General features: G+C 45.9%; 1 protein-coding gene across 6 annotated transcripts in view; it reads right to left on the reverse strand.

Annotated features, from left to right (window-relative positions):
* Positions 1-21385, reverse strand: part of LOC126527811 (uncharacterized) — a 91892-nt gene extending 70507 nt beyond the window's left edge. For 2 of the 6 annotated variants that reach the window (XR_011890024.1, XM_072284218.1), the window contains exons 1-4: positions 21052-21366; positions 11607-11862; positions 8219-8462; positions 2234-2327 (exon numbers count right to left, since the gene is read on the reverse strand). The gene's annotated coding sequence lies outside the window, so the exon portion shown is untranslated. Of the gene's footprint in view, positions 1-2233; positions 2328-8218; positions 8463-9427; positions 10112-11606; positions 11863-21051 lie in introns of those variants that run through there. The other 4 variants (XM_072284214.1, XM_072284215.1, XM_072284216.1 and 1 more) reach the window with 4 other exon arrangements.
* Positions 21386-23755: the final 2370 nt, after the last annotated feature.

Raw genomic sequence — 23755 nt, forward strand, 5'->3', positions numbered from 1 at the left:
TCTATTTTGCTCGTGTCAGATATGGGCGTATTTAAACATTCTCAATCTACCGTACGCCACCGTTATTTTTTTAAAAAACCCCATTCGACAACCGCAATGCCCCTGAAGATTAGGTAAAGGGTAAAATATTGGTTCTAGCTTATTTTACTGCTTCTCGTAGAAGTACTTATCTTAAGCTTGGGGGGAACAATGGCATGTCAGCTGTTAAAACGCCCATAAGGGCTAATTTGTGTTTACAGTGTAGGCACTGGCGTGGTGCCGGTTTACTCTTTACTGCGACGACAACCTTGCGCAATGCCTCATACGGTGCCTGTACAGAAATTTTAGAGAACGATCTCGCACAGCTCAAGGAAGAAATCGTGCATGACGCAGAACACGTGACTCATGAATTGTGCAATGAAAAACAAAAAAAGTCTGAAAATCTAGCAAACGTCAGTTTAGATTAGTACTCAACTAAGCTAGTTAGCTCATGGCTTAGGTGAGTTTGAATAGCTGAACTGAACAAGAAGATCTCACGAAAAACAAAGAACGTCGCTACTGAATGCGTAATCCCACTTCCTAAGCATATAAACCCAGTCCTGACGAACAACTAAGCAGTGCACAAGCGCCGCTAGCTGAAACATACATATGCGAACACAGACGAACTATGACAACATACTGTACTTCAACTAGCAGTGCTGTTCCATATAAGCAAGACGCTCGGCCCCCAAAAATCCTCTAAAAAAATTATTCGTGGCTCTGCTTTCCCAAACAAAAGAGACCAGTGGAGCAGGAGGAAGGCCAGTAAAGTAGTGTCAAGCCGCACACAAGAAACACAAGCGCCGGCAACGCGTCCCTGCGGCGCCCGCCAAAGGCGTTTACCACGGCATCCGCGAATCGCGTGGCCAACGCCGTTGTAAATGTCGCGCTTGTCTCCACTCTGTACGGAGCGGGGGGCAAGGAGGACGTCGAGGCGTCCTAGCGGCCGCCGGAGAACGTCCCTCCTGCCTCTCCTGAATCCGAGCCTCGAACGCCACAAGAGAGAGAGAGAATAAACTTTTTATTGTACGAAGGAACTCCGTGGGGTTAATCTCGGGTGGAGCCTTCTTGTAGAGCCCCACTGGCCGTAGCGGCTCGCCGGGCCTGGTCCAGGGTCGCCAGTTGGCTTCCCAGTGCCAGCTCGGAAAGCCGTGCCTCCCAAGACCACGTCGTGAGTGTTTGTGATGAGCTCACCAGCCTAGATACTGCCTGGGCTGGGCGCTCCGTACACTGGTAAGTAATGTGTGTCAGTGTGGCTGTGTGGTCGTTACACCACGGACATATCCCTGTTGTGTATACCTCTGGAAAGATTGCGTGCAGTCTCGATATGTGCGGGTATGTGTTTGTTTGAAGGCGGCGCCAGTCCCTGGCTTGTTGGCTGCTTAAGTTGGGATGTGGAGGAGCGCACTTCCGTCTGGTAAGGCGCTGGTACTCCAAAATCTGCCTGCCAGTGATGGTTTCCTCATAGTAATCTGAAGGGGGTCCCGAGGAGGGTTCTGCAGCTCGGCCAGCGAGTCCTCGAGCTACGCAGTTCGCCTCCTCGTTGCCCCTCAGGCCCGTGTGCCCCGGGCACCAGGCGACGGCATGGTCCTCAGTCAATCCGGGGCCCAGGATATCAGTGACGCACCTGGGAAGTGTGCCTCTGAGGTATAACCGACAGGCGGCCTGTGAATCTGTCAGAATGTATGCGGGGCGTCCCCTTCGCTCTGCTTCTCTTATTGCGAGGGCTATGGCTGCTGCCTCCGCGGTGGCGCTTGATCTGGTTCGTATAGACGCGCAGGACACCACCTTGCTTTGGTTGGTTACTGCCGTTACGAATGCCTGTTTTCTGGGGCCTTTTAGTGGTGTAGAGTAAAGGCTAGCGTCGGTGTAGTAGGTATCAGGATCGCTCGTTCTCTGGAGGAGTTTCCGGGCTCGCGCTTGCCGCCGCTTTTGGTTCTAACAGAGGCTCTAACAGCTCCAAGGCGAAATTATCCGAGACACTACACTTTTGCACTGAGCCCATATCCTACATTTGCGCTCAAAGCATTTGTGTTGAAGACGTCATCGCTGGCCGTCCACTATTCCAAGGTAAACTAATTTGCCAGTTCCGGACAAACCTTATTTCTTTACAGATACTGTAGCAATAGGTTATACAAAGGCAGACAGACCTATGCCTGTAGGCAGGTATACCTAAAAAGTTTTTGCTAACAGTGTGCCAAAAAGATGTACGTACTATTCGACCATGCCGACACCAGCAGCCTTGAGAACCGTCAGTCAATCCTTTCGTCGGCTAACATCCTCCGGGAAACCGCTGTGTGGGATGTCAGCTGGTGGGGTGCATGCAAATGAGTACGCCAATTCCTTCTTCACTGTTCTAAGTGCAACTGGTACACGTACACACTTCATCGTTCAGGGTAGTTGCCTGGCTCTACGACAAAGGTAGTCAAACGAATATCGGTGCATAAATAATCAAGCCTGATGATTGCGCGCAACAATGACAGGGTCGAAAGAATGAGGTTCGACCTAAATGGTAATGAACACATGCTTAGACAACCAATAAGATTTCAGACACAAATATTTTCCGAACAGAAAAATTCAACTGCATGAGGCCTTTCACAACTACGCTTAAGAAACAATTCATGTAGCTTCAGTAATCATGTCCATCGAAACTGTATTTGTTAACTACACTATAATTCACTAGACAAGAAACAAGAAAGTATAAAATTAGACATGAACGTTAGACATGTTCTCTTAGATGTCGACAGGTATTCATTGTGCAAAATATCAAATCGCATAATTTTGAGATGAGAATTTTTGCCAACAACTTGAGCATTTCCACTATTCAATTAGTTTATTTACGCTGAATGAAAGAAAGCACTTCCTGAAGTTTCTACAGTTATTCGCGTCATTAGGTGAATGCTATGTCAGCTCGACGGCAGTGGACCAGACGCGTATGTACAGAACGAATGTAAATGAGGTAAAATGGCTCAGACGTAAACTAAAAAATGCTATTTTAGCGTACTAATAATACGCATGCCTTCTCAAGTTTCAAACAGGGCAAAGGAAGAAACCGAGACAATGAAACGCATGCACAATCCACAATTGAATGCACACATAGTACATTAAGAAGCAGATCTCAAATCTCTAAGGCGCACTTAACTGATATCTCGAATATTTCAACTCTGTCAATCACAACATGGAAAATAACATAGGAAGAACAAACCTGATAAAATATTTGATGTTGCTTGGCTGTTCTTTAAACGTATCCAGAATAAACACTGTGTTATACCATGTATGCAAACATTCAAATAAGAAAACATTTCCTTTACAAAAGATATTATTTAATGTTTTCGAAAATACTGCGTGAAAGATAATAAAGGCTTATGTATCGTTCCAATACTGAAACGAAACCTGACGTTCACACATCTTTTAAGAGGTTTGAGTTAGCATATCTTTTAATCATCTGGCATCCAGTTAACACTCCTTTGTAGAACAAACTTGAGAGAGTACAGGATAAGGCAGTAAATTAGTCCTTCCGTACAGGATGTCTACCTTACGGGATAGTGGCATTGTCAGAAAATCAGCAACATGCACTGCTTAAATTCAAAGGGATGATTTTTTGTAAAATAGATTTATAGTTTGACACACTGTGAGACAATATCTGCGGAACCTTGCTCTATGTGAGGTGACGAAAGTCTTTCTGCGAGCTTTCTTGAATGCCTTGTTCAAGCTGTATCTCTTTCTGCAGTAAGAAGAACTGCTAACATTTCACACTGTATAAAAACAAAACACACTCTAAAAATATTATCGCTTGTACTAAAGCATCAAACTATCAAAGCCAAGTTCTATCCCACCTTCAATAGAATGACTGCACTGATTGTTTAATTATTTTCTCGTGGTTGTATGGAAATCTGTATTGTCATCTCCTTATTGCTGGTTTACTTCAGTTGAAGATATTTAAAGCCGCATGGACCTGGCCACACATCCTTCGTATGTTCATTTTGCTTTTATGGTATATAAACTATTTATGCTATGTACCTTCACTTTGGTTTGGTCTCCTCTTGCTTATGTATTTGTAAGTATCACACAATATTTCTGTATTGTTTTTCCTTTTGTAATGGGCACATGAACTTTTAGAGTAGCTAAATAAATAAATACTTTAAAGGATTAACCCTTCTGTTCACAATTACGCAGCAATTCTTGCAATCTTAACATTGCATAAAAGAACTCGACAGCCGATTGAGAAAGAAAATTGAATTATTCGCAAAAACGTTTTAGTTCGCTGTCTAACCGAATACTTAAAAGCAATAGATTGCCTAGTAAGGTGCGACATACTTGAAGCACATTGTTCGTTGGACTATGTGCACTCAATTACACAGTTGGGTAACCGCACTTCACGTGCGGACCTATTTTGACATTTACACTGCTGATACTGACCTTAGCTGTTCAGATAACGCCCATACACACACCTTCGAGTATATTGTCAACAGAAATGGTGGATCGAGAAGGGTTGATAAGGGCAGGATTATGTTTGATGAGGTTGGTAAGCACAGATAAGAGTTGATAACGATCCGATCAATTGCGACATGGTTTATAACAACCGTTAAGGTTTGGTACAGTGCAGATCGAGTACGATAACCATGATACATACCGATAAGGATTGATAATGATCGCATTGGTTTCGATAAGGATGGTAATGAACGATCAGGGCTGATAACAGTTTATCGTTGTGGAATCAAGCTTGGTAAGATTGATAATGAGACTGGACTGAGTGAATATGAGCAAGTGGCACAATGCTTACGTATTCATAGACAGCTTCCGTGTAGATTCTGCATAATTCTTTGTTGCCAACTTCATGTCTCTCGTCTTATTTTGTTTGCCTATTCAGGCACATTCACAGTTCCACATATACAAAACGTTGTATTGGCAATGACTTGGTACATATCTAGTGGCCCACAACCAGCAGCGAAGTACCTCTCAACAAAGTTGTCTACCTCTTCCAAGAGAGCAGCACCATATACGCACATGGATGTAGTAGAGTTAACGATAGAAATCTGGAATTTAATAGCTGCATTGGTAAACGTTCAATCTTCAACGATCAATAGAAAAAGCTGCAACATAACTTCATCATTTCATCTCCTTAGTTTTTCATATCTAAGAAAACTTGTAACCACTTTGAAACAATGAACTTACTAAACTTACTAATTGCATTGTGCCACGAATAACGTAGCTGTGTGATTCACAAACGCTCAGGTAAACACCCACACTGAACGCAATATGTAGGAAGTCCGAGTTTGAAGCTTTAAAATACAATATGTCTAGAATAGACGCAATATGTGAAATAGACAATGATCCCAAATATGAGTGCCTCATAGTGCAAGGCACAAGAGGTTTATGCGATAGACCTGACAGGCAGCATCTACACAAACGTAAGCAATTGTAATATTTTAGCGATTTTGTCGATCGATTAACTGCTTTCTTGTTTGTATTGTGGCAAACTTGTCAATTTAGCCACCGGTGGCGTTTAAACAACGGCATAGAACAATTAGCGACATTTTAGCGATTTCTTTCATAGGAAAGTTGCTTTGAAAATAGGCTTCTATAATGCAATTTCTCAATCATAAGCTCGTTGTAAGCGCACGAATTTGGCTGTGTGACGCGTAGGCTCTGTGATTTTGATATAGAAATAGTTGCCTTCAAACGATCCATAATCTGCTCAAAAGGGAAATGCATGTTGTTTTTTTTATGAAACCTCTCAAAGTTGGCTTTAAAACTTAGGGTACTGCACTTTTATTTATTCATTTATTTTACAAGTACTGCCAGCCTTGTTACCAGGCCTTAGGCAGGAGTGGGCATTTGAAAAAAAAAAACAAATATGAAATAAGATCAAACAAGAAAACAGACACTGAACAAGAATCTGCATAATAAACAACATAAGAGAAACCTTTCACAATCAAGATTTGACTGGTAAAAACGAGGGATGAACGCTATGACCTATTCACAAAGTGCAGAAAGAAAGGATGAAACCGTTGGACAGTCGACAGTTGTGGCAGGTAGTGCGTTCCATTCGGAAATCGTGTGGGGGAAAAAAAGAATGTTTAAATGCGTTGGTCCTGCAGAAAAAAATCTCTAACCTTTTTGTTAAGAGCGCGTGCAGCGGTGACTAGCCAGTAAAATACATGATGTTTTATCTATTCCTAATTGATTGTTATAGAGTAAGAAGAAAAATTTCATTCTGTAGCGGTAACGTCTTACTACAAGGTCTTCCAGTTCTGCAGCTTCTAGATTTCGCTTTCACTAAATAAGGACATTTGGTGGACATTTACTCATTTTATTGCCAGACTGCGAACGCACCAGCTTAATCGTAAGATCAGCTTGTCGAAAAGTGTACACTTGGTAGCAACTGGGGATCCTTCACGCGGAACCTGAGTACACTGTTTCTTTATCACATGTGTTTTGGACAAATCAGTACTGCAAGGAGTCTTCATGTAGACCAAAGCACAGGAGCGTAGCTTGACTTGAATGAAGGTCACGTAAATCGCCTCGTTAACAGGTGACCTTTTATGTGTTGAAATTTTGCTATCCTTCAAGAAGAACGGAGAACATCACAACTTTCAGTGATAACGTGGGGACCGAGTGCACCTTCAATGCAAGGAAAACCTGATTTCTCTCGTTCTTTTGAAACCTGCTCGATTTGTAACCTCACAATATGGGTGTAAACGCAAAATTTAGACTGTCATCAACTGTTATTTCGTTAGTGCAATATCAAAAAATGTGCCTACTGTACCGCTGGGAAATTTGCACTTGATGCCTTACTCACATGAACCACGTAAGGCGTTTTGGTAAAAACATTATGGCATGCCAATGCGATTGCATATGCTGTAACATTCCAAACTATGTTGCCTAAATGTTACCTAAAACCATCAGCGAGGATTTCAATAGTTCAAAGGAATGTTTAGCGGAAATTTAGCGATTTTTTATCTCGCTTTAGGGACCCACTAAAACATTTTGGCAACACTGTTCGCGAGTGGGAGAAGCGAGACCAATGAAACTTAAAGGGAGAATGTTGACAGTTGTAATAACAAGTAAAATGTGAATGTTAATGCGCACATTGCACAGCAAACAGGAAGAAACTGCTTTAGGAGGCGCCATTTGTGGCCCGCGACGTTTTCAGACTACCGCCGTACCAGGGCCTCAAGCCGTTTTCGGGTTGTTTGCTCTCAAGTCATCGCTGTCTGTCCAGAGGTCACTGCAAGTGATGACCAGGCCCTGCAACAATTTCGGGGCTGCAGCCAGTTGGGGACCACGGCCAGACCCGGAGCCATTGCCAGTACATTGTTCCTGCCCACTTTCCACAACAAAGCCTATACGGGTAGCGTACTCTGTAGTTCAGCGGTGGATAATCCCGGAGTAGCAGCCAATCCTCATGTCGCAACCCATCCCTGGGTCACTGCCAGTCCAGAATCACCAGCAGCCAAGTAATCGCTGCGTGTCCGCCCGTATCGCTACTGCAGCTGAAGAGAATACTTGTGTGCATCCAATCGGGAGTTGCACATCGCGCCAATCTAAATATTATCGCTTAAAGGGAAAAGTGCGACGGCAGATCCATTTGACGCCACCCTTCTACGTCGTAAAAGGATCGCACAGTGAGCTGCATTTCGCAGTGCCGCCTACGTAATCATGTAAGTTCTGCGAATAGTTCGATTTGATTGAATATGTCGGTCTACAAGGCGGTGCTCTAATGTTGAAACATGAAACTAAAGCTTCACGCCAATTTCCTTCAGCTTTCCGGGATATTCATGGGCCTTCAAATTAGCAAGTAAGAAGGTAATTATTGTATTGAATTCAATTACAGAATCAACTGCAATACGTTTTCTTGTAAGTGATGCTTGCCTGAGTAGCCAGTTGATCCATTGATGAGATTCGACAAGCTTTGGAAGCTATATTTTAGCAAAAGTACTCCATATAGAAATGCAATACTAATAGGCGACACGATAAAAAAAGTAGTTGGCCCCAAGCATGTGATTGTGTATTGTGGGCAAACGTTTGCTCAAAGTGTGGCGGTACACATGTGCATGCTCCACGGCAAGGCTGCAACTCTCAAAAATGGGACGGAAGTTACCTTAGAGGCAGAAGCCCCATTGGTAAAAAACAGCGACAACAATAACAGTGCAAGCACTTCATCAGCTGCTATCTGGTCTTCAGCCAGTCACCTTACCCCTTCGCTGACCAGAGGGCACACTCAGTTTAGGTCCAGGAGTTGCTGCCAGTCACGTGAAGAAAGCCTGTTCTGGTGATTAAGCCAGTCCCTGAGCCACAGCCTGTCGAAGGGTAGCTGAAGGGTAACCTGTCGAAGGGTAGCTGAAAATCCATGGGTCACCACTACGGCACCGTTCACCGCCAGTCCAGAGGTTGCTGTCATCCCAAGGGCTACACCAAGCCCTCGCTGCAGTCGTTGCCCTCTGGAGCAAAGATTCGAATGTACTTTCAATGACGCTCTTCTTATACGGCCGCTTCCACACCGACTACGGTGGTGTACTGAAATGGGACATTGTGCCGTTCGTCGGGCAAAATGGGAAAACCATTGTCGTTTCTGTGATGACGCCACCACACTATGCTGCTTTCGCCCCGTAGCCTAGCACCTCAAACTATGGTTACGATGTGTAAAGCTTTCTGCATTTATAAACTAATACGCTCACTGTGATAAACCTAAATTAATATCATTTAACTATAATGATATAACTGATTATGCTTACTCGTATCGCTGCTTTTACGGCTACTTTGGGCTCGATGCAGACAATAATCAAGAGAAAGGCGGTTTAGCTTTGTGCGCTAAATATAATTATTCACGACTGAGTGGGTCGCGGGATCTTTTTTGTTTTGTTTTGTTTTTGACCACTTGGAGCGTATAACGTGCGCTAATATCTATGTACTCCAGTTACAATAACTCTTGCAATTGGCATGATTTCATATACTGTAACTGGAAACAGCCAACTCAAAAAACGACACAATTAAAGGAGTAGGTGGGTAAACAAATATTAGAATAATATACGCTAACTTTTCCTCTTCAATATCCTACAGGCTAACGCCAACGATGATGTCTGCCCAACATCGCTAGGACGGGGATCCCGCTCTACGTATACTTATCTACACAGCAACGCCAAATCAGGAAAAAGAGACAAAGAAGTTAGATAAATATAGTTCACCTAAGCGACTGTAATAAATGACCAGAAATGCCCCGCCTGTAACTGTGATTACCCTGCAGTGAGTAATGTCACGCTGCAGACGACATGATAGATCTATTGTAATGACACGGCGTCGTGCTCGTTCAAGTTCTCTCTTACAGCATTTGAAGATTGGCCCAGATTTATGTGTGATACGCCTCATACTGCAAAAATACACAGAGAGCTCCGAGTTCAACTATCACCTGAAATCCGCTGTAGATCCGCAATCATCAGGCGCGACGCGCACGCTCATGTGGATCCTTGGCTGCAAATCAGTCGCACGTCGTCAGTCTCGATTCCGGCGCACAGAACAGGCTTCACCGAGGACTGTAACCGGCGCGGTTTCTTTTCCTTAGCTTCACTGGCGAGGAAGAGCTGCGCGGTTACGCCTGCTTTGGCATGAGCAACAGATAATCATTAGTCACACTCGCACATCGGACATACTCAAGAAGTTTGGAACCCACCCCAAGAGCGCGAGCTCCCTGAGGAACGCACATATGTGCTCACGAAGCAAACGGGTGAGCGCGAGCGAGATTCAGAGCCCGAGGCAGGTTCGACCTGGACGTCCCGTTTTCGGACGCGAGCGCTATCGCCCGAGAGCTTTATGGTGTCTTGGCTGTTTCGGTTGATTCTCGCTGTTTCGGGCCGTGATATGGCTGGCGAGTCGGTATGGTGTTACACAGGCTATAGAGCCTGTGTGAAAATATACAATCCGAGTTCGTCTTGACGCTCCGGGTGCAGCACTCAACAAATACGGCCGTTTGGTGGACATTTATTCGCTTTAGTCAGAGATTGCGAACGCGGCAGCTTAATCATAAGATAAAAAAAACTGTAGAAATGCGCCCACGTGGGAGCAGCTGGAGGTGGTTCAACCTAAGCCTGAATGCACTTCCTCTTTAGCGCTTGTGTTTCGGATAAACCAGTAGTGCCAAAAGCCTTCGTATAGACCAAGGGAAGGGGGCGTAGTTTGACCTGCATGAAGGTCACGTAAGTGCCGTTACCTCGTTAACATGAAGCTTTGTATGTCTTGCAGAATTTCGCTATCCATCAAGGAGCGCCACGAACTGATCATTTAGCGATGACGTGGGGGCCGAGTGCTCTTGCGTGCGAGCAATATTAGAGTTGTGTTATTTTCAAAGATGCTGTGTTTGGCACCTCACCAAAGACACATTTATTTATGGCTTAAATTGATTGCGTTAGCCTTAGCGTGTTCCACACTCTAAACCTTTGCGGGACGCTATGCGACAGAGTTTTAGTATGGCGTAAAAGGACTATGCGCCGCAAGGTGCAAAACTGTACCACGCTATCTAGGTTCATGTAATCAAAGCTCCAGAACAGATTGGTTCGCCGTCTAGTTAAGAGCAATTACTCAAAGCAGCATTTTAGACAGACAGTTTTAGAATAGAGTTTGTAGCGTTAAGTACGTTTAACACAATTACCTTTGCAGGACGTTATGGTGTGCGTCCCTTCAAGACATTTATTTGAAAGTACCGGAATCGCAAGGAAGACGTTCAATGACAGGTCACCGTCTGGAGCCTCGAGACAATTTTATCCAAGCCAAGCCAATCCATTAGCAGCCGTACTGTTGTTTCTATGCGAACGCGTCTCCTCTGACCAAAGGTTGCCGGTATCGCAGAAAGATATCTGAAAATGGATACACTATGCTCTCATGACTAGTATTTCCGGAGAACTTAGAGAAATGGAAAGCTTGTCTAAATAGTCACTGGCGTTCAACGAGAGTGTCACCGTAACCATCACGACAGTTCACGGTGAAGCGGCAGTCATGGGTGCTGCCATGTTCGACAATGCTATGCTTTAGCGTGCGTAATTTGCGAGCACTAATGTATCCCGCTTGATTCTGAAAATAACGGAGGCACACTATGCGCGAGGCCGCTATATCCTCTTGCGCGCGCGCTGTGCGACCCCGCTATATTTTAGTGCTAAGCGCGATGCCTCTTACGCTTTACTAAAACAGTCTAATATGACTGTAAACGCTAAATTTCTGCTGTCATCATCTATTGTTTTGTGTGTAACAGTAAAGAAAAAGCTCCCCGTACCAATGGTAAATTTATTCTTTGTGCCATACGCACACGGAGCGTAGGCAAATGTGAGGCGTTTGAGTAAAAGTTTTCTTTCATGCTAAAGCACTAGTATATATTATAGCATTCAAAACTGTGCTACCTAAAATTTACTCCAAGCCTTCTGCTACGATTTTAGCTAGATCGCAAGCAAAAGTTAGCTTAGTGGTAGCCCACTTTAGCAACCCATTTCAAAAAACTATCGCAACACTAATTGCGAGCTTGAGGAGCGAGGCCACCAAAAGTTGAAGAGAGCACGGTAGTAGTTTTTTTTAACAAGTAAGTTCTGAATTTAAACATGCACCTTCGACAACAAACAGGGTGCAGCTGCTTCAGGAGGCGCCATTAGGCCCATTGTGGTGGGCGCCAGTTTTCGGACCACCGCCGCAGAAGAGCCCCAACCAGTCTGGGGGTTAAGGCTCTGAAACTGCCTCGCTGACAGTCTTCAAGGGCTCACTGTCTCTCCAAAGGTCACTGCCAGTCTCAAGGACCCAGATAGTCACAAGATAGTCACAAGGCCATAGCCGGTCCAGGGTGTAGAGCGAAGTGAAGACCAGGCCCTGCAACAAATTTCAGGGCTGCAGCCAGTTGGGGATCACAGCCAGACCCTGAGTCGCGGCCAGTGCATTGTTCACGCCCATTCTCGTGATCAAAACCTATGCCGGCATCGTACCCTGTAGCGTAGCCGTAACCACTCCCGGAGCAGCTGCCAATTCACATATCGCAACCCATCCGTGGGTCACGGCAGTCAAGAGTCCCCACCAGCCAAGTAAGTCCGCCCTTCTCGCCCCTGCTGCTGAAGAAAACACCTGTAGGTATCCAATCGAGAGTTGGACACCGCATCAATCGGAATAAATTAGACTAAAGGGAAAAGTCCGACGGCGGTTTCATTTTACACCAGCCTTCGAAACCACACAAGGGTTGTGCAATCACTTGTGCTTCGCATCGCGGCCTGCAGAGCCATCTAAGTTCCGCGAATAATTCGGTTTACCCGAATGTGTTGGTTTACGAGGTGGTGTTCAAATGTTGAAACATCAAACTAATGCTTCATGCCAATTCTTTTCTGCTTTTCAGCATAGTCATGAGGCGCAAAATTGGCAAGTAACAAGGTAATTACTGTATTGAATTGAATTACTGATTAGACTGCTTTGCTTTTTTCGTGCAAACGATGTCTGCCTCGGTAGATAGTTGATCGGTAGTGGTGAGATTCCACAAGCTATGGAAGCTAGTTTTATAAAAACCACTCCATTTAAAATGCAATACCATTACGCAACACGTCATAAAATGAGAGTTGGAACCAAGCACGTTATCTGGTAATTCTGGCAAACGTTTGGTTGAAGTGTGACGCTACACATTTGTGTGCTCCACGGCAAGGCCGCCATCATCACCCGTGGGATGGAAGTCACTGTACGGTACAGGGGCCCCATTGGAAAGCAACCGCGACGACAAAGACTGTGCGAGCACTACATGGGCCGTCATCTGGTCTTCAGCCAGTCACCGGATTGCTCGCTGACCAGAGGGCGCACTCAATTTATGACGTGACTTTAGGTCCAGGAGTTGCTGCTGCCAGTCACGTGATCACAACCTGTTCCGGCGGCTTGGCTAGTCCCGCAGCCATGGCCTATCTCGAGGCGGCAACCTCTCCACGGGTCGTTGCATGCCGATGGGTCAGCGTTAGGCCACGGTTCACCACCAGTACAGTGGTTGCTGTCATTCCAAGGGTCGCAGCCACGTCCTTGCCGCAGTCATTCCCCTCTGGAGCACAGATTCGAATGCACGTTTTTAACGACGCTCTATTTTTACAGCCGATTCCACGCTAAGACTATGATGTACTGGAATGGGGCTTTTGGAATGCGAATGGGTGTTTCATCCCTCTGGCAAACCAAAGGGAAAGCCATGGTCGCTTCTGCGATGACGCCACCAGACTACGTTGCAATCCACCGGTATACGTAGCACACTAAATTTAAATACTTTCCATAAATGTTTGTGCATTTATAAACTAGGACACTCACAAAACACAATGTGACTTGATATGATTTTCAAAACTAATTAAGACAGACAGCTAGGATAGATCAATATTGTCAACTCAGCTTGCATATTTCAAATCACACACCATGCAGTGCTCCTGGTCGCGGGCTCACAAACAAACGCTGGGCTGCTCGTTCCGTTTCGTATGCGCGCATATGTTTCTGTTTTCAAAGTAAATTGAAACTCGTCAGGAGGAGAAGCCCGGGATTAACACCTACTCTGTGGCAGGTGGATACTATTGGATTCCTTTCACACTGCATCAGCCAGAAGAGTGGTTGTGAGGTTTTTCTCAAGGTGAAAGTTCTCAATGACGAATGATGTCACGATCTCGCAACATTTCGCTCCGTAAGGGAAAGAATACAGCTAATGCGCCCAAGGTTCCCGATTTAAAGAAGCCCGGAGTTGTTCTAATCGCGCAGGAACCACGCGCAATGCACATTTACACACACACACACACATGCATAAAGCCTTTACAAAGCCAGAGGTTCCCATCCACGTAAAAAAAAGTACGAACACAAGACGAAACACCACAGCAAACAATCGGTGATCCCCGCATTGACATACATGACCTCCGTGACAACTGTAACCGTTGATCGCGGAAGCTCTATGTGGCGCCTTTAAGGCTGTGCTTGCAAGCAATGACCTCAAGCTTCAGCGACAGGTGGCGCTGTAGGAGCTCGGAGCGCTCCAGCAGCCAAAGCCGTCATTGCAAAAAGATCCGCTTTGTCGCTTGCAGACAACCCACTGCCCAATTCCAGTACAACACAGCTAAGGCACGCACTGCGTTGCTGCCTTACGTTATTCATAGTTCCCTATCGCCGACGCTACTGTCTTATTGCGCGTTTTTACCGGCAGCCTGGTTATGTGGTTGCTATGTCACTAGCAGGCACACTGTGCTGCCGAGTTCTCTTGTTCATAGTTGACGAACACCTACGATGCTGTCTTCCTATTTCAGCAATGCCCTGGGGACGTTCTTACGGACGATCACGACCGGCAGTATTGCCTCTTTCGCGAGACGCAATGCTTAACTAGCCAATCAGCTCGTCTGGTTTTGCTGAACCAGCCATAGCTTGGCAGTTTTGCCGGTAAGGCGAAGCGTTGACTTCGTTGCATGGTTTAGGGTTGCTCTTTTAAATTCTCGCGCGGCGTTTTAACTATACGCAAGTTTAAATAACGTGTAAGCGACCTGCGCGCATGCGCTAAATTTCTGGTAACCTTGAAAGCTATCATAGGTCGTGTAGGGCCTGTAATGAAATCGCAAAGACGCCGCTACGCTACCCGAATAGTGTCGCGCCTTTAAAGTTAGATCACATTCAGTTTCGAGCACTTATATTGTTTTCTAGCTTTGATATTTTATACTCTGAGAATATTTCAGATAGCATGCGCTGCGAATAGTATGTTTCACGACATTTGCTGTTATTCTTAAAATTTCAAGGAATAAATTTGTTAAGAACGTAAGAGCCGGTATGAAGATTTGGGCGCTTAGATATCGAAGTCATGTAATTCACATATATGTGATGGGTCAGCATATACCACACGTACACCTAAATATATGCGTAGCCCCAAGTCGACGCCAACACTCAATTTCACCGACGTTATACTCACGGATAGCTTTCTGTGGTAATCAAGGGAAAGCTACGGAGGAAGAGCGCGCAAAAGAGACAGCGCTTGAAAGAGTTTACATTTTATTCCTCATTAGCTGAAGCTTGGGTAGGCAAGGCAAACTCATTATTTATAACAGCTGACACAAAATAGATCCCTGAGTGGTAAAGTTCACTTGTATTGCGGACTTTCCCTTCCGCATCTGGGCAAACGCGAAGCCGTTGCACGTGGAACGTACGTCGATTCAGCTTCTCGTTCAAAAAACCCAAAAGCGGTGTCAAACACTGCTAGACCGCTTAGCGCGCTAACCACGTAGCTTTCCCTTCACTGCGGCGGAAAGTTTTGCGCGTGTGTAGTGTCTTACCAGGGTCCTTCAATAGAAAGCTTTAGTAGAGCATTGCTTGCGCTCTACTACGCTCAAGTTGCACGCGCACATGTGATAGCGCTGTTGATAATCTAAACTGAATTTATATGGCCATTACGGCGCAGAATTCTTTGGTGACTGCACCAGAGTGACATGTTTACCGTAGCAATGCATAACTAGGGCTCCCTAGAAAGTACATCGGGTTGGGGTGGGCGAACTTGAATTTGTGAGTGGCTCAACATATAGTTGGCAGTTGCATGGGCACGGGCCATCGATATTTGGGGGAAGATTTGGGGGTGAGAAAATCTAAATTTTGGGGTGGGCTAACTTGAACATGGGATTGGGCCAATTAGATGGGAAAGAAATGCACAAGCAAGGTTATATATAGGAAAAGTACGAGCCAGAGAACACTGCGCATTAGGAGACAATTCTTTGAATATCTGTAGCATTTTTTGTCAAGCGCGTTTCCCAGAGACGCCAATGAAGTGTTGTCAGATTTGCTCTGAATTACATAAAAACAAGGTAGGCGCGCTACCCCTGTCACACGGGCGAATTTCCCTGTCATATGGGCACATTTAGTGTCATTTTGAGCGCCTACACTTCACCCCTGGTGTCATTCGCAGGCTGTCACACGAAAGCGCTTAGTGACAATCGCTGTAGAGCGCACTCGACAGCGAGTGTGTTCGATTAACTCACGTCGCTGCGCCAAGTGTAACCTCGGTAACAATACTTGCAAGATACATCTACAGACGTTTAAAGCAGATTCGGTAGTACTATTAATCCACTTTTTTCGCGAATGAGAGTATATAAGCTAATAAAATGTTCTATACTGTAAAATAAAACTAATTTACTATTCTCTATCCCAGGTTGTTTAGGTATAACGGCCGCATAGTTGTCTATGCCTGTGTATGCCTCTGCTAGCCAGCCTACCTTTGTGGCCGCCAGCATTTGTTCCGCGTTGACTGAACGGAAGTGCGCATTAATGACGACATGGCTGGACGAGGAGACAAAGGTGCTCACACGTGGGGTGCCTCAGTAGTACGGCTTCTCGGTGTTCAGTTTGGTGACATATTCTTCGTTGTGATACGAAACCCGTATAGCTGGTTCGTTGCTTGAGAACTGCGCAATCTTTCGTGGAGCACCCTTCAAGGTGGAAAGCTGCGCTTGCTCAGCTGCAGACTAAACACATCGGAACATGATTGCTTGCTTGCTACCTATATCATGGCACGGACCCACTATGTCGGATGACACAAGAAGTCGGCAGATGAACGGGTGGAGCGTGAGGAGAAAACTTGAAGGTGAAAAGTATATGTGAAGGCGCAGTTGAAATTATACCGTGGAACGAACTAATGTAAGGGTCATTTTTTTTCCTATAGCAATAACACGTGCTTTTTCAAGGTATACGAAACTCGAAGGTAATAAATCATAATCCATTTAGACTGGAACTTTTTAAAATACAGTTATAAATTAATAAATAAACCCTGCATTCTCCTTTAGTCACAAACAAACTCGCATACAACTTTGCCGACGCTCCTGTGATTAAAACCCAATGTAGATTCCCAAAACCAGACAAGGTTTTCTTTGTCCACAGCGATGCCTAATTTTCGGAATAGAATTTCGAAGTACTTTTCTGTATGGGTTGCAAATCGACTGCAGGTAAATAAAACGTCTGCACTGGCTCGAGGTTCCCAGCAGAAACGGAATAGAGGGGACAGCACCAGGCCCGACCTACGTAAATGAATATATAATGGTGGAATACGTCATCGTAATGTTTTGAGGGAAATTTTCAATTTATGTTTGGGACACCATTGCTTGTTCCGAGGGTGAAGCAAATAGCTTAGTTTTATTATTTGGAACGTCTGTTTCGCAGAGTTGTCTAAAAAAGAATGTTGTAAATCTAGCCGCGGTAATGTAGGCAGAAGTCTGCAGAACACAGATGACTGGTCCATCTAAGGATGTAGGCGCAAATGCGTAGCCACTTTATTTAAAGAAGTGAAAAAACACCAACCAAGGTGACTTGGTACCCATATCAAGCGCACCAGACGTAAGGTAAAAGGGATAAATGATTCTAGTACATTAAAAACATTTCTGTCTGAGGATGAGGCGAGTGCTCTGCACACTGACAACGAGTAGGTAACAGAGCCGCCGTAGAATTTACCGGACGTTTTCCAAGCTTTAGGGCGAGTCCGTTGAACTTTGTCATTTCACAAACTAGCTGACTGCGCGTCACTCGCGTATATAGCAGACGCGCTTTTGAATATCCCATAGAGTTTATGGACTAATATGAAACTCTATGGAATATCCCAAATCGACAGAGTAACTATCGGTATTCTCTGAGCGCGGGAAAGGTCAGCAGAGGCTTGAAGCGTTCCATAAGCGACAAACAATTGCCGCCATAGCACGCTCCACGTGCTCGCGAGCAGGAAGGGCATTCTGTAAGAGTCCACCTAGTGGACTGCCCATTCCGGCCGCTGCTGATAGGATGCAGCTGTAGGAGCGAGGAGGAGACGAGCGGCCCCAGCCAATCAGCAGGGACCGAAATGGACAGTCCACGAGGTGGACTCCTACAGAATACGTCCCCAGTTTTGGTGCTATTTGCCACGGAATCCGCCATTCTCACTCTGCTCGCCTTGTAAGCGGCGCTCGCTTTTCCTGGCTCGTGGTGATCGATGTTGTTACAGAGGTTGCAACGAATTACTTCATCTGCAGCAGGCCGTCCAGCGGGCCAGGGCCGTTGCCGAGGACCTCGAAAGATTTTCTTCGGACGATGGACCCCTGGCAGCCTAGCCCCGGGCACCAACATCAATAACCGTTGGACAAATAAAGTTTATTTCTGTGCTATCCTATCCTTCACTTGCACAAAAGTGTATTTTAAAGGCTGTCTTTTTACTATTACGCACTTTATAATGAATACAAAGCTCAAAATTAGAAATATATGCGTTCACTACTCCTTAGCCATTGCCAGGGCCGTCAAATGCAAAGGACACTTCCTTTTCTCGTGTAGCAGTACGCCGCCACAGTTACACTCAGTGCGCTGATGCTCACTTGCTCGAAGGGACGCCAAATTTAACCCTCGTGACACGGACATCAATCCGATCAATTGATTTTGTAGCGGAAGGTGGGCAGCGTCCGGGGTTCCACTGCGAGTACCAGCGTTGTGGACAGACGCTTTCGTGTACCTTAGCGGCTGTGTGCAAATTGTTAGGACACGCAGGTCTGAACGGGGAAGACCGTAGACGCTCTGATAAAGCAGTCTTTTACTCTTCATCTGGTATCGAAACTGACGCGTAACGGTCACGTAACTGGCGCGCTACGGGAGCGTTTCATGTAGCCAATGTAGCACTCGCGGTGTACGCACCGCGGCGCTGGCACAGGTAGAAGCGTCTCCGAACGTTGCGTAGAAATGCATCGGAGCAGACGCCCGACTGACGCCACATGCGTTCGATGCGTACGCTCGCTTTTGCCCAAGGGTCTATTGCCATTACAGGCCTGCTAATATTGTCGGCACAACGTGAAAATTGCCTCTCTCTTTTTGTACAGCGTCCAGAAATTTAAACGTGGACTATTTCTAAACAACTACAACACCTTGCTTCTTTCCAGGCTCACCTTCATTTGTAACAACGACCTAATTCGTAATTCAGAAGGTGCACTTGGAACTACTCCGTCGTTAGCAACAAGCTACAGAATAAGTTAAGCCCGAGCTCTCATGTAATGATGCGTGAAAGGCCGGCCTTGCTGCTTTTTAGCTACTCGTGTTTCCGTTCTTGCAATGTGCATGTCTCTCCGTAAAGTGACAGCATGCTTCGTCGTAGTGACAATGCCCAACATTTCAAGCATTCCTGCGTGTCGGTCAAGTTACAACGCTACTTAACAAACCTTACTGATTGTACAAAGAAAAAATCCAAAGGTATTAATTCACTAAACAAAATTCCAAAAGTAATAGCGAACTAAGGTAAGTAAAATAGCTAATTAGCTAAGCTTCCTAATACCGAACATAAATAACTAACAAAGCTGACCGAGCCAGATATCCAACTAATAGCTAACTTTTCTAACTAAAATAAACAATGGCTAAACTATATAACCAAATATTAATATAAATAACTAATTACCTTACTAAATAACTAAATGAATAATTAAGGTAACTAAGAAAAGTAACTCAACTACACAATTAACCAGCAAACGTAAGCTTTACCTAAACTAACAAAGTTGAGCAGTTACTTGGATAATTTATCTAAAACAACTAACGAAATTGTTCGCTAATAATCTGATTATCTACCTACCATAACTAAGCAAATACAATTTCCTAACTAAATTTACTAATCAACTAACTGAACTGGCTGAACAAGTACAACTAGTGTGTCTAACTCGACAAAGTCGAATAGAGGCAGCCGATGAAAACAGTTTGTGCGAGGAAGGCTACTAGGGGAGGGGGACTACGTCAATCATTCAATGGTGCCGTCTATATGTTAAGCACAAATGCATTGCACGTCAAATTATTTTTTCGCGAAAGTTCCCATCCCATTTTCACTCTCCAAACAGGCTTAAGTAAATGCCGCAGAGCCGCCTTTCTTCGCGAAAGATCTGCATGATAGCGTAGCCTGGAAATCTGGCGCGGCGTGATTATGACGACAATGATCATAATTGAATGATTTGCATGCCTTTTGAAACGGTTCCGGGGAGAAATAGTCACCTAGCCGTATGGGTAAATCAAGTATGCTATACATGCGTTTCATTCTAGCGTTCTTGCATATATCTCCGTAATGTTTTTTTTCTTCCTGAAAACTTCTGACTAGAATTAGGCCCCTTCTACATACGCTAGCACCTCTGACGCCACTTTCTGTCGCTATGTGAAACTTTCGGGAAAGTTTTGTGACTAGAAGGAAAGTATCAAATGACCCTGGTCTTACTGCGCGTTTCGAACGAGACCCTATGTGGTGGCTAGGAGATGAAGACACTAGCTGCGTTGCAGGGTTTTCTTATTCATAAAGTTCACTATCCACAATGATGGTGCCTTGCTGCGCGTTTTCGTCTACAGGGAAAATCTACGTTTTCAGCTACAGGGAAGGGAAAAAGTTCGTTACTGGTTCTTCTCATTCATAACACTGCTTTACGGCCACTTTGGCTCGACGCAGACGCCGAAAAAGAACGTTCGGGCTTTACGGTGCAAAACCGCATATTCATTCAGAGGCAGCCTTAGTGTGGATCTCGGGATTATATTCGGCCATATGGTCTGCTTTAACGCGTGCCCAAATCTAAGTAATCTATTTTATTACATCTGGTAGCTGCCACGCTTTTATCTTCAATAAACGGAAACAGCTAGCGCAGAAGAACAAAAAAAAGGAATGAGTAGGTGGATAAACAAACATTAGAATAACATACACCAACTCTTCCTTTCCGAAATACTTCAATCTAACGCCAGCGATGATGTTTGCGCAAGATCAAGGCGGGGATGCCGCTCTGCGTCTACTTTTCTGCACAGCGGCGCCGAGCCCAAAGAAAAAGCCGAAGAAGTTTGATAAGCATAGTTAATCTAAGCCACTGTAAAGAATTAGTAGAAATGTCCCGCCGACACATGTGATGACCCTGCAGTGAGTATTGGCGCCCTGTAAAAGGCGTAACAAATCTCTTGCGCTGAGACGCGCCGTGTCCTGCCGCGTATTCTACTACAGCAATTCCGAAATTCGCCCAAATTTATCTGTGCAACATATGCATGCCTCACACTGCGTTCTAAGAAAGCATCGAACTAAAACCTAACCTGAAATCCACGGTCGATCCACAGTCGCCATGCGCACATGCGCGCTCTTGTGGGTCCTCGGCTGCGAAACAGACGCACGTCGTGGTTTTCGCCGCCAACGCATAGATCGGGCTCCGCCAAGGAATGTCGCCGAGGGGGTTCCTTTTGGTTAGCTTGCCGGGGGACAAACAGCAGCGCGACGAGGCCTGCTTTGACACGAGCAGCAGATAATCTTAGTCACACTCCCACATCGGACAGACTTGAGAAGTTTGGAACGTACCCGATGTGCGCGAGCTCCTCAAGTTCTGGTACGTTGGCCTCCCCGAGAAAAATGGCTCCGCGTGACCAGGAGTCGGAACGCGCGGCGCACTCATCGTCTGCGCCCCCTTGTGGGACGCGAGTGCTATGGCACGAGAGCTTTCTGGCGTCTGGTATGTTTTCCTCGATTCTCGATGTTTCGAGCGGTGAAATTTCTGGCAGGCCGATATACTGTCACACTGTCTGTATAGCCTCGCTTCTGTATGAAACTGAAAGCGGCTGGAATTCGCGTTTGCGGCAAGCTGAAGCAGGGAAATATTCCGGTCAGTGTCCGTAAAGCTACAACGCTGTACTTGCTCAGACACCGAGGCAATCGAGCAAAGCCATATAGTCTCTAAATATGAAACTCTATGAGGAAAGCATAATGCTGCTTCTACTTGGCTTTATCCTCGTTTCGCCGCCACGCTGACTGCGCGTCACTCGCGAGTCTGGCAGCCTGGCTTTTAAAAAAGGCAAAATAGCCGTATTTTTTGGTAACGCTGGTAATGAAAGCCTCGGAGGGGGAGGGTGGCAAAGGGGAGCATTTGCAGTCGAAACGTAGGGTCTAAACCCTCAATTTGGAGGACTCAGGAGGAAAGAAGACAAGTATATGGCCAAGTGCGGAGAGGTTCAACTGAGTGGGTGAGTGAAAGAACTTTATTGCAGTTCAGGCGAGGACGCGAACTCGTCGCGCGCCTAGCTAGTCCCACGTCGGGACCGGCAGGCCTAGCCCAGTGGCCTGGTCGCGGGCACGCCGGACAACCAGGATCTCCTTATCTAGCGCTGGGCTACGGAAAAGCGAGTCCCACTCCTCCATGCTGATCTTAGGGTATCTCGATCCGCACTCCCAGAACATGTGCGCTATAATGGAGGTCTACGTGCAAGACGGGCAGGCTTCGTCGCTATATACGGCGGCGTAAATTTCTTGTAGAGTGGCCAGACATGGATATGTGCCGATGTGTAATAGTCCCAGAAAAACGGCTTTCGCCCTATTCAACTTGGGGTGAAGGGGTGGCACGACCCTTCTAGAGAAGTAGTTGAATTTCGTAACCTCGTTGTGAGTAGCAGGAGCGTCCCTGTGGCTGCAGGGGGGAGGGCAGTCGGCGCTTCTTACAGTGGAAGCGTGCTCGGTGAGCTGGCGCGCAGCCTCGTGAGCGGACTGATGGAGGTTCTGGAGAGCGCCCTCGACCGACGCTACGTCAACGAGAAACCAGTGAATCGAATGATGCGTGAGAGCATGCGAACTGGAGACGGTAAGAAGACGAGGAGCTTGCTCGGTGATGGAACCCTTCTTAAGAGCCCTAACTGACGTTTCGGAATCGCTATAGACCTCAGACCCACAACCGTCTTGGGCGGCTTGTTCGTCGACTTCGGGGTCTATAGTGCGTTGACTCCACGGTGTCGTTGACTCCACGGTGTCAACGAAGCTTGCTCTGATGTCTTGCTGCCTGATTTGTTTTAGGATCGCTGCTGCCCTGGCCTTGCGTCTGCCCTCTTTGTCAATGGGATGGAGGTTCCGGTGCACTGGGGCCACTTCTAGCTTGGCTCGAATGCACCTAGTCATCGGGGCTACGACGACTGGGAATCCCGCAGGTTGGTAACCCAGCTCTTGGAGGATGCGTTTACCTGCCACGTGGTGGTCAGACGAGTGAGCTGTGCGCGTTCTAGGTCTTCTGCAATCTCTTCGGTGGTGTTACGTACCCACAGTTGGAGACGATCCTCTGTATGGGTCCTAATGGCTAGCCCGAGAGCTCTCGTGACTGCTTTGCAGGTGAGAGCGTTAAGCTAGTCTCGCTCCGCTCTGAGCCAGTTTTGCATAGAAATCGTGTACGTGAAGTAGCATAGTACGAAGGCGTTGATCAGCCTGATGAGATTGTTTTCCTTCAAGAACTGGCTCGCTTTGCAGCGTGAAAATTCTGTGTACGATCGCGGCCTCATCATTAGAGCATCGAGCGGCTGTTCTCCGCTGCAGAATTCGAATTCCCATAGGGGGTATGCATTATTTACTGTTATAAAGGTGACGGAAGAAAGTAAAATACCTACCTACCTTTCGCAAAGGGCTGAAAATGAGGAGGGCCTCGCAAAGATCGCATTTCTTGCTTGCATTAAAGGCGGTAGCTTTGTAGATAATCTCAATCCTTGCTTTTTCGGATGTTCCCGCGTTATGTGAGGAAGCCGCGGTGCCCTCCTTAAGTTGTATGATAGCGCTCGTCCTTTCTGGTGTTCCTTTCTTGTGTCGTTGTTCGTTTTGCTCTTTAAGTCAAGTCACACAATGACCCAAATATCAGTTCCTATTAGCTGAATGAGTTGTCCTATTTATATTTCACATAACCAGGGAAATATATACATATAGTACCCTCTTAGCTGAATCGAGTGGTCCAAGTTGTCTACCAGTTTCGGCCACTGTTTGTGTTCGTGGTCGTTATGT

The sequence above is a fragment of the Dermacentor andersoni genome, chromosome 9 (assembly GCF_023375885.2).
Source record: "Dermacentor andersoni chromosome 9, qqDerAnde1_hic_scaffold, whole genome shotgun sequence".
NCBI lineage: Eukaryota > Metazoa > Arthropoda > Arachnida > Ixodida > Ixodidae > Dermacentor > Dermacentor andersoni.